Genomic DNA, 10,041 nt, shown 5'->3' on the forward strand with positions numbered 1-10,041 from the left:
CCTAAACTACTGTGATACATTAACCAGATTTTCTTTCACCATCCAAGGCTAGTATAATCACTAATTACTACTCTGACTGCTCTAATGAATTTGCCTAGTCTTAGTTTTCTGGCTGTTCTGGGTCTGGCCCACCCATCCTATGTCTATCTAAGCTACTGATAACAGAATAATTGGTATTCATTATTCTGGTCATAAATCATCAAGGAGTTAAATGGTGTTTTTTTCATCTTCTCTGTGAGGTCCTCAATGACTCTTCCTACCTATAATTATCTCTCCCTCCCCTGAATTCCTATAGAGTTTACCACATTGTGTAGTACTTATTTATTTGTGTGTAGTGTAGCATTCAACTTCTGAAGCTATGATTCCTTTATCATAAGATGAAGAGAGGGAAAGAGAAGCCAGAACAGAGGAAATAGACTGGGAGGAAAAAAGGGACTGGAGATTGTGATGAGGAGGAATTAGGCAGAGGGAGAGATGGGAGATTATGATTAAAAAAGAGAGAGAGAGAGAGAATTTCAGGATTAAAAATCATGGAGTTGGTGTAGCTATGGGCAATGATGAGAACTAAGATATGATCATCCCTATAAACTGATGAGGTAGAACCAGGCTATAAATCATGGAAGTTAAGGAGGAGGTTGTACTGTGAAGTCAGGATATTTGAGAGGATATAAATGTACTGATTGAATTTCCTAAATATGGGGATAAAGTTGGGTTAGAGAGATAGACAATAAAACAAATTGAACTCCTTGAAAAAAAAAAGGGAGAAAGACCTAGATGCCAATGAACTACAATATTAAAGCTCTGGTCTAGATGGTCTAGAAATATAAAGTAAGTCTCCAAAAAGGAGAGCTTAGTCGATTGACGGTGGCAGAGGAAGGGGCTGCAGGTGGCAGTGGGGAGCAAAGAGTATGCCAAATCCTCTTAGCATAGCATAGGCAATTGTGTCTTTTGGCAATTGGCATAGGAGAGGGATCAGTGGGGATGTGATATCTTAAGAAGGGAACTAGGTTTTAATGAACTGAAAAAAATGGAAAGATTATGAAAAGAAGTGATCTTAGGAAATGGGTTAATGACTGATAGACTGATTTTTAAGATATTTACTCTTGATAATGAGTAACTTTGGTTTGTAGACTATATTTAAAAGTCAAAAAACCATTAACAACTAGGTGGCATAGTGGATAGAGTGCAGAGCCTGAAGTGAGGAAGACTCATCTTCCTGAGTTCAAATTTAACCTCAGACACTTACTAGCTGTTGAATCCTGGGCATCCACACAGAAGTATCATGGTGAACATTCATTGTTATATAATTGTGGAGGATATAGAAATGGGAGGAGAGGCAGCATGGCTTAGTGAATTTGAAAGCCAGTTTCTGAGTCAGGAAGACCTGAGTACAAGCCAACTTTGAGTCCCTTAACTTTACAATGCTTTAGGCGATTATCGAAGACTTTCAACTTTAGAGTATTTGCTGATTTGCATGGGTAGAAGGAATTTCCCTGTGCTACATCAATGAAATCACAGGTCTCATAATAAAAAAGAAAGAAAAAGAAATAAGTTATCAGTCCATTAGAGATACAGTGCTAGAGACACTGATTTGGAGAAAGAAGGTCAAATGATTTATCTTCACTTTGAAGAGCCCACAGACTGAGCCTCTGACTATTAAGATCCAGAGGACTCATTCGGACATTGTGGGAGGCAGAAACATTATTTTTGACAGAGTAGTTGTATGTTGGTATCAATACTCTACAAAAACTTGGTCTTTATCTCCAAAACCATTTTCTGTGCTCTCATTTCTGAAAGACAGAAAATTAAGATGAATGAATGCAGAAAATAAGCCTTAATGCAGGCTCCAGACTGCTCTGATCTATTATTTTTCCTCCAATCAAAGATTCTAAAGAAAGAGCTGAGCCCTAGGAGCCACTCCAGGCTGGAATTTCCACTGTCCTCTTTTGCATCCATTTAAGGATGGTGCCAATATCCCCAGTGTGTTTATTAGGTACTTACTAAAGAATGTTGGAGTGCTTTTATCCACATTTACCTGTGGGGATTTTGTTTGCCCCAAACTATGGGAAGTGGAATCATGTTGCAATGCTAGATTAGAAAACCAAATGTCTGTTGCTTTTGCTAAGGCACTGTTGTCACAGCAGTAGGCCTCTATAGTTGATTTCATGTCTTTGGCATTCCAGTTGTGTGAGACTAGTGGGGATGGCATGATGGAGGCCACAAAAGTGGAAGATAGTTTTATTGAAGATGGAAGGGATTGGATGACTGCATTTTATACTCCTTACTATAAACAACTGCTTTGTGTAAAAAACACTGTTAGATCAAAATGAATTAGGATTGGAATGATGCTTTTGGTGTTTTGAGATAACTGGTAATGATTATTCCATTTGATTTCATGAATATTTATTTTGTATTTATTAAATATACACAATGTTTATGTACATGTATGGAACATCCACACTAATCTATGGTAGAATGGTTATCTTGCCCAGGTCCAGGCTACCATGTACCTTTCAGCCATTTTCAAATCGTGCTTCCTGCACTCCAGATATTCTCCTCATTCCCTTCCAAATGGAACTTAGATCATGCCTCTAAGACCATGGGCTGTGATAGATGAACTTTCTACTTTTTTTGCCTGAGACCAGACCTCTATGAGATTACCATACATTTCCAAAATATGTTGCTGACTGCATGTTCCATCTCCCTTTATATATTGTCTCCCCACAATTCGAATATAAACCACTTGAGGGAAGGGATTGTTTTATTCACTTATATCTGTATTCTTGGGACTTACTGCAAGACCTATTTCACTCATAGTATGCACTTAATAAATGACCATTCATTCACTGATTCATTTGAAGTTCATTGGAGTATATATTTAGAGTTGATGGAGACTTTAGAGGAGACTAATGCTAGGGCGAGTGTACAGGTTGCATCTAAATGAGAAATGTCTACCTTCTTTGTAGTCTCTACATAGGAAGAAAGTGGACCCAGGGCTTAGGATGTAAATGAGTCAAAGTATGAGAGTATATTAGTGAATCTGTGACATAGTCAAACTAAATGGTTTGTTTATACCACCTAGTTTAGCCTTCCTTCCTTCCTTCCTTCCTTCCTTCCTTCCTTCCTTCCTTCCATCCTTTCTTCCTTCCTTCCTATTTTTTCAATGAGAACAGGCATGATATAATTAATAATAGTAGTGACACATTACTAATATATGTGATATAATAAAAATATGAATTTATAATAATTGGGGAAAATAACTTTAAAACAACAATGACAACAATAATAAAGCAACCAGAGTAGTGATCATTAACTAACATTCCCTGCGGGAAGTGCCCGCATCCTCAGGCTCAGCACTCAGGCAATTTATAATCTGCATAATAAATGCTGCATATTTTCTACTGATGGGCTAATGAGAGATACAATAAAGCCTAATAAGCATCTAGTTATGTAACTAGCCTGCCCTATTTATCATTCATTGTGAGCCATGCTCAGAAGTGATTTAGCATGGTATCTTCACCAGGCTATGAGGTCAGTGTGTAGATTATAAGATTCTGCTATGCATTGCTTTCAGGTATTGATTTCATAAGAAGTCTATAATTTGTATTATGGAATTCATTGGGTTTCAGTCTTTAAAACAGCACAAATAAGTGGAGGTTATCTGTAGGTCTAGATACTCAGATTGTTTGTTGTTTTTGAATAGAAAACATATTACTTAACATTTTCCCCAATATATGACTATTTTTTATAATCAGAATTCTGTTTCAGGAACCTTGAGCTGAGACCTAGGTTAATTATTTTATCAATATTGAATAGAATATCAAAAGCTTAAAAGAATATTTGGGATAAAAAGGGTTAAATCAATTAATATATTGTCTCAAAAGATAAAAAAAGCAACTCTTGTAACAAGTAAAGCTCTGTAAGAATGAAAACATTGCCATGGGGGAGGAGAAGCATAAAGGAGAGGCTTGAAAGACCACTTAGACATGTAAAGCAACATGAGAAACCATCTTGCCCCTGAAATCCTTTCTAGTTTTGATCTTAAGATCTCTTTCCCTTTTCTTGGACCTCAAAAATGTCAAAGGCTAGAGGATTATGTTACTAATGTGGGCTGACAGTGGGCAGTAAGGGGTAGTAATAAGAACAGGACCCTCACACTCTGAAATATTGAAACTATTTCTCACTAGTTAGCACTACTTAAACATCAACTTCAAAACCTGTAGTTTCAGTATTTGTCAAGTGTGAATTGTAGATTGTTCAGTTATCCACTCTGTGTACTGGTTCTTTAACATTTTATATTAGGCATCAACTTTGTGTTCTTAGAAATAATTAATTACCTATAGGGGTCCTCTAATGTACTACATTCACCACCACCCCCGTGTTCCTACTCTAGAAGGACACCAAGACCTCTCTTACATAAGCAAATGATGACAATGTGAACAAGGAGGAACATGGAACCTGTGCACTGGGGACTCTGGAATTCCAGAAAAATCCCCCAATCTTGTGCATGCTCCTTATTCCCTATGGCAACCCCCCCAAAAACCTACCTCTATCTGAGATTGGAAAGGGAGATGCTAAGCTACCAGAACCCAGTAAATATTCCAACCCTGATCCACAGGGAGTGGCCACTCCTCAGTGGAAGCTGCCATTCCACTGTGGAAGCTGCCACTATAGAGTAGAAGTGGCCATTCTACATACTATCAGCTCCAAAGTGGCTACTCTACCAGCCCCTGGGTTTGTCCAAGTCTACCTGATTAGTCCCTGGACTATTCCACCAGCCATTAGGCTAAACCACCTCTTTTTCAAATAAAATTATTTTCTTCTGGATTATATAGAGTTTGAGTCTCTCATTCTTGAGGCAAGACCCAGCTACAAACTTGGGTGTATTTATAGAACTATGACAATCTTCAAACGAAATCAAGTTCGTAACTCTGTATCCTTACACACTGCCCATCTTTAATACCATAAATCAAATTTAAACCAAACTTCTTGGTCCTCCAGAGAAGGTGGGAAGCCAATACGGAAGATATAGCTCTTTGATCATGATAAAACACAGTTCGGAAATTATATTTTCAACCCCTAAAATTCAGATAAATGTCAGAAGTCATAATGTACATTTTGAAGTCAAATTATAGATTAAGTCAATAAAACCAGGATGGCATTTTTATCCACATTTTTTTAGGGACCAGATATTTCATTGATATAGGGTGCACCCAATCAGGAAACTACTTCTAGTCAGTCAGGGAAACTTTCTGCAATTTAAAGTGGAAGAAAATTTCCAGAAGTACTTACTTCATCACACCACACTGTTTCCTTTGCAAGTGTTTTTATAGCTGCCTTTGAGACCAGGTTTCTCTCCAGTGTACTATATATGTATTACAATATAAGCAAATTGGTATTTACTCGAATGGGGGGGGATTGAAAAATATTTTAGAATAAATTTTCTATATTAAAATGGATATATATATATATACATATATGCCCATAATATATTTATATGTGTATATAATGCAAGTACATGTGTGTGTGTGTGGGACCTAAATGTGACAAATTAAGAACCTAAACATTGATATGATGATGGAATAATTTCTTCTATACCTATTCCATTCTTTCTCTCCTTTTCTTGCTTTTTCTTTTTTTCTTGTTTATTGAAATAATTCATTTGCCTGACAAATATTTAATGAATGCTTAGAAAATATGTGGATCTTGACTGAAACCAAAGAAAGAGAGAGAGAGAGAGAGAGAGAGAGAGAGAGAGAGAGAGAGAGAGAGAGAGAGAGACTTATTTTAACAAGATGTTCCAGGCAATGTGTTAAACATTAGGGGAAAAGAAATGCAAGCAAGCAAGGCAGTATTCTCTTTTGGAGCTCATATTCTAATGAGGGAAGACACTTCAAAAAGAAGAGCAGAAAAGAGAATGTGTGGCACATGGTTTGGAGCTGAGAAATATTGTAGAGCCCTAATTCTGGGCAACATAAAGTAAAAACTCACCTTTCAGAGTCATGGTCCCATGGTGAAGTCAACATTTTCAGTTGAGAGAGAAGGAAGGGATAAAGATGATGGTCAGAGTGGAGGGCATGCAGTGTAGAGAGGCAAGGGCCAGTAATGTGATGACACCCTGTGTACATGAAAATACTCTTTCCTTCCTTATAGAATATACTTTTACAGAGAATTGAGATTCTGACCTTGAGGGTCTGAAGAGCTTGATCAAAGTGGTAGGCACAGTGGCAGGGTAGCTTGAGTGAGATTACTAGGATAATTAAAATTTCTAGAAGTTTAAAAGATAATTGAAATTTCCAGAACCTTTTATTTTTCTCAAACAACAACAACAAAACAACAACAACAACAACCACAACAACAACCACAAAAAACATACAAAAACCATTCATTAGATAGGGGCTCTTATCCTGGGAGTGTTTGGAGAGATTTTGGTGGTTCAGGAACTTGACTTTTAAAATATTTTGATAACTATATTTCAATTAAAATTGTTTTCCTTTATAATATTATATTTTAGGTTTTTGGACATTTTCACATAATGTGAAATTTTGTTTCTCTTGGATAAGGATATTTAGTATAATTTATAACATATTTGTAATAAATAACATATTTTTGTTATGTTACATATTATGTGTATATAAAAATAAATAACAACACTCCAAATTTAAAAAGTAATAATACTAATTTTATTTTGTAAAGTGAAAACTATTTTTATGAGGTCTGTAGATTTTATTAGGAGCCCAGGACACACACAAAAAAGATGAAGATCAAAATGTATAAACAATATCCTCCTTTTCTAATAAAAATATCCCAACCTGAAGTTCACTAAATCATTTAAAATCCCAGGGTCCCAGTTTCCTAATCTGTGAAAGTGGGGAGGGGGTATTGAACTAATTGTTTTTTAGTTCCAGATCTATAATCCTTTGGCAGTAATAACCCAAGACTCTGTTCCTCTCTATCCTTCTTCTTTTCCCTCCATACACAATTATTAGTAAAGATTTGGAAATACAAGTGCTACTTATCTGGTTTGCTGTCACTTTTCATTTCCCATGATAATTCTAGACTTTGCTGCTTTTCAAGCCTACTTGCTTCTGGAATATGTATGCTTTGGATTATTTTTCCATCAGTGGATCGGTTTGCCATTTCTCTAAACAAAGTTCCATTTCTGTTACTTTTCTCCACATTTTTTAACCCCAGGGTTCAACCACACTATCTGGTTGTCCTCTCTGGGATTTGCAACACCTCTCAGTTTACAATTAGCCTTGGATTTCTTTCCTGGGTCATTGGCTCCACCCCATTCCCCAACACCCCATATCTAATTAGAAAGTCAAATGAAAACAAGAGCTCTGACTTCCCCCTGGGGCACCTTGCTAACTACCTCCTCCCTTAGCCATGGGGAAACACACCTTTTGCTTACAGTTATCCTAGCCTCAATTTAAAGGAACTTTATAATGAACAATTTATGAACCACAGTATGAAATACTGAAATTCATGGTTCAAAAATAAAGCATGTTTATTTTTTCATCTCATTGAGCTACTCTTTCTGAAAAAAAAAAAAGGATCTTATTGTCCGATAATATTTTTCCCTTAAAGAAGCCAGTTATTATCTTCAAAGATATTCATATTTTCTCTTATCTTTCTTTTCCTTTTCCCTTGACATAACTTCATAGCAATGCAGAGTGCTTATTAATCTAAGGGGAAATGTCCAAAGTTCACTCCTCCTCCATTCCCTTCCAAAAATCTTCCCCAAACAGGTCTCTGAATATTACAGGTTGCATATTATCTGGCCCTGATAATGTAAAGGTTTAGATTTTCCTAGTGTTCATTTACATATTATTTTCTGTAAGCTATTATTTTGGAGAATACCTTAGTGTCCAGTTATCTTTGTATTAAGAGGCTTGTGTCTAGAAACAATTTCCAGGCAGCTGGGTGCAGGTCTTGGAATTAGGAGGCCTTAATTTCATTTCTGCTTCCATTACTTAATGTGCTAGATGGGATTTTATGCTTCTGAAAAAATGTTCAAATTATTGACATATTTGTTAGTTTCAGGAGTAAAATAAATTTATTATTGATAGTGAACATACAACTTCATTCTACTGTTAAAGGAAATGGGGTATGAAAAATTCTTTTCTAGTAGGTCAAACAATTGATCAGAATGAGATTACAGGAGTCTCTTTTACTGGCACAGGGAGCAGGATTCTATTGCATTGTCTATACAGGGAACCTGATCACATTCTTGGGTCACAGTGTAAGAAGACTTGGGTCACAGTTCCAGAGAGGAAAAGAATGCTTGTGGTTACTTGCAGACCAAAACACAGGTAAGAAGTGTGGCAAACACACATCACCTTAGATAATATCACTTTGGGAGAACTAAAAACTTATAGATCTCTACTAGTTCTGAAAACAGCTGCACAAAAAATATCTAAAGCTTGAGGCAGTGTCCCCTCCACCCCAAGAGCAGAGCTAAACTTTAACACAAAACTTTAACACAAAATTAAAAGTCAAGAAACAGGCTGTAGACAAAAGAGCAAACAACAAAAAAGAACCTGACCATTTAAAGTTACTATGGTGGCAAGGAAACTTAAAACATGAATTCAGAAGAAGACAAGAGAGTCAAAACTGTTACATCCATATCCTCAAATAAAATTGTGAATTATTTTCAAGTCCAAAAGATTCTCTCAAAGGGCTCAAAAAGGTTTTTAAAAATCGAATAAGAGAGGTAGAGGAAAAAATGGAAAAATAAATGAGAGTGGTATATGACAATCATGAAAAAAAGACCTTACAGCATGGTAAAGGAGGCAGAAAAAATACTGAAGAAAATAATATCTTATAAAATGGAATAGGCCAGATGGTAAAAGATGCACAAAAATCCACTGGCTAGAAGACCTTTTTAAAAAGTAAAATTAGTCAAATAGAAGAAGAGGTACAAAAGCTCACTGAAGGAAATGACTCTTAAAAGTTAGGACTGGGCAAGTGCAAGCTAATGACTCCATGAGACACCAAGAAGCAATAAAACAAAATAAAAAGAATGAAAAAATAGGAGAAAATGTGAAATGTTTCACTGGAAAAACAACTGACTTGGAAAATAGATCAAGAAGAGATAATTTAAGGATTATTAGAGTAATACTTGAATCTTAGTTTCATCATAATTGGCTCAAAGAGGAAATAAAATACACACTCAATTGAGTATAGAAATCTATTTTGCCCTGTTGGAAAGTAGGAAGGGAATGGGATAAAAGAAGGGGCTGCTGATAGACAACAGATTGAAAGAGACAAAAGCATAAACAAGCCCTTTTCAGGATGGACAGGGTGAAAGGAGAGAGTAAGATAAACATGGGGGAAATATGATGGAGGGAAAACAAAAATCTTAACTGTGAAAAAATATTTATTGCAAGTTTCTTTGATAAAGGACTCATTTCTCAAATATGCAGAGATCTGTATCTCAAAGAAGTTAAAAAAAAGGAAAAGGAGCTACATGTACAAATATATTATATGTATAGAATATATAGAAATATACCTATATGTATGAAAATATTTTTCAACTCTTTATGGTGGCAAAGAATTAGGAATTGAGAGGATGCACATCAGTTGGGGAATGGGTAAACAAATTGTTCGTCTTCAATGAAAGATGTCCATAAGATGACTTTATGGACATATTTACAGTTTTCTGTTATCAATGATGTTATACTGTATTGCCCTATTTACCTTCTTTCCATTTTCCCTTTTTTATTTTACTCTCTTTTCATCTCAGCTCTTGCTGCTTCATTCTAACAAGTACCACTTTGTATTACCATCAGGAGAGGCCTTCTCTGAAGTTGTTAAGGGCTGCTATACCTGGGCTCTGTTTGAAAAACAGTTGGTGATTATTTTAATAATAATAGCTGATATTTATATAAGACTTCAATTATTGTAAAATGCATTCCATTCAATATCTCATTTCATCCTCATTTAAAACAACCCTTTAAAGATAGATTGTTTTTTTTTTCAGATGAGAATACTTAAAGGGGCAAGATTTACACCTACTTCTCTCAGGCCAGTTTTAGC

Source organism: Gracilinanus agilis, chromosome 2 (genome assembly GCF_016433145.1).
Source record: "Gracilinanus agilis isolate LMUSP501 chromosome 2, AgileGrace, whole genome shotgun sequence".
In the NCBI taxonomy this organism is placed as follows: domain Eukaryota; kingdom Metazoa; phylum Chordata; class Mammalia; order Didelphimorphia; family Didelphidae; genus Gracilinanus; species Gracilinanus agilis.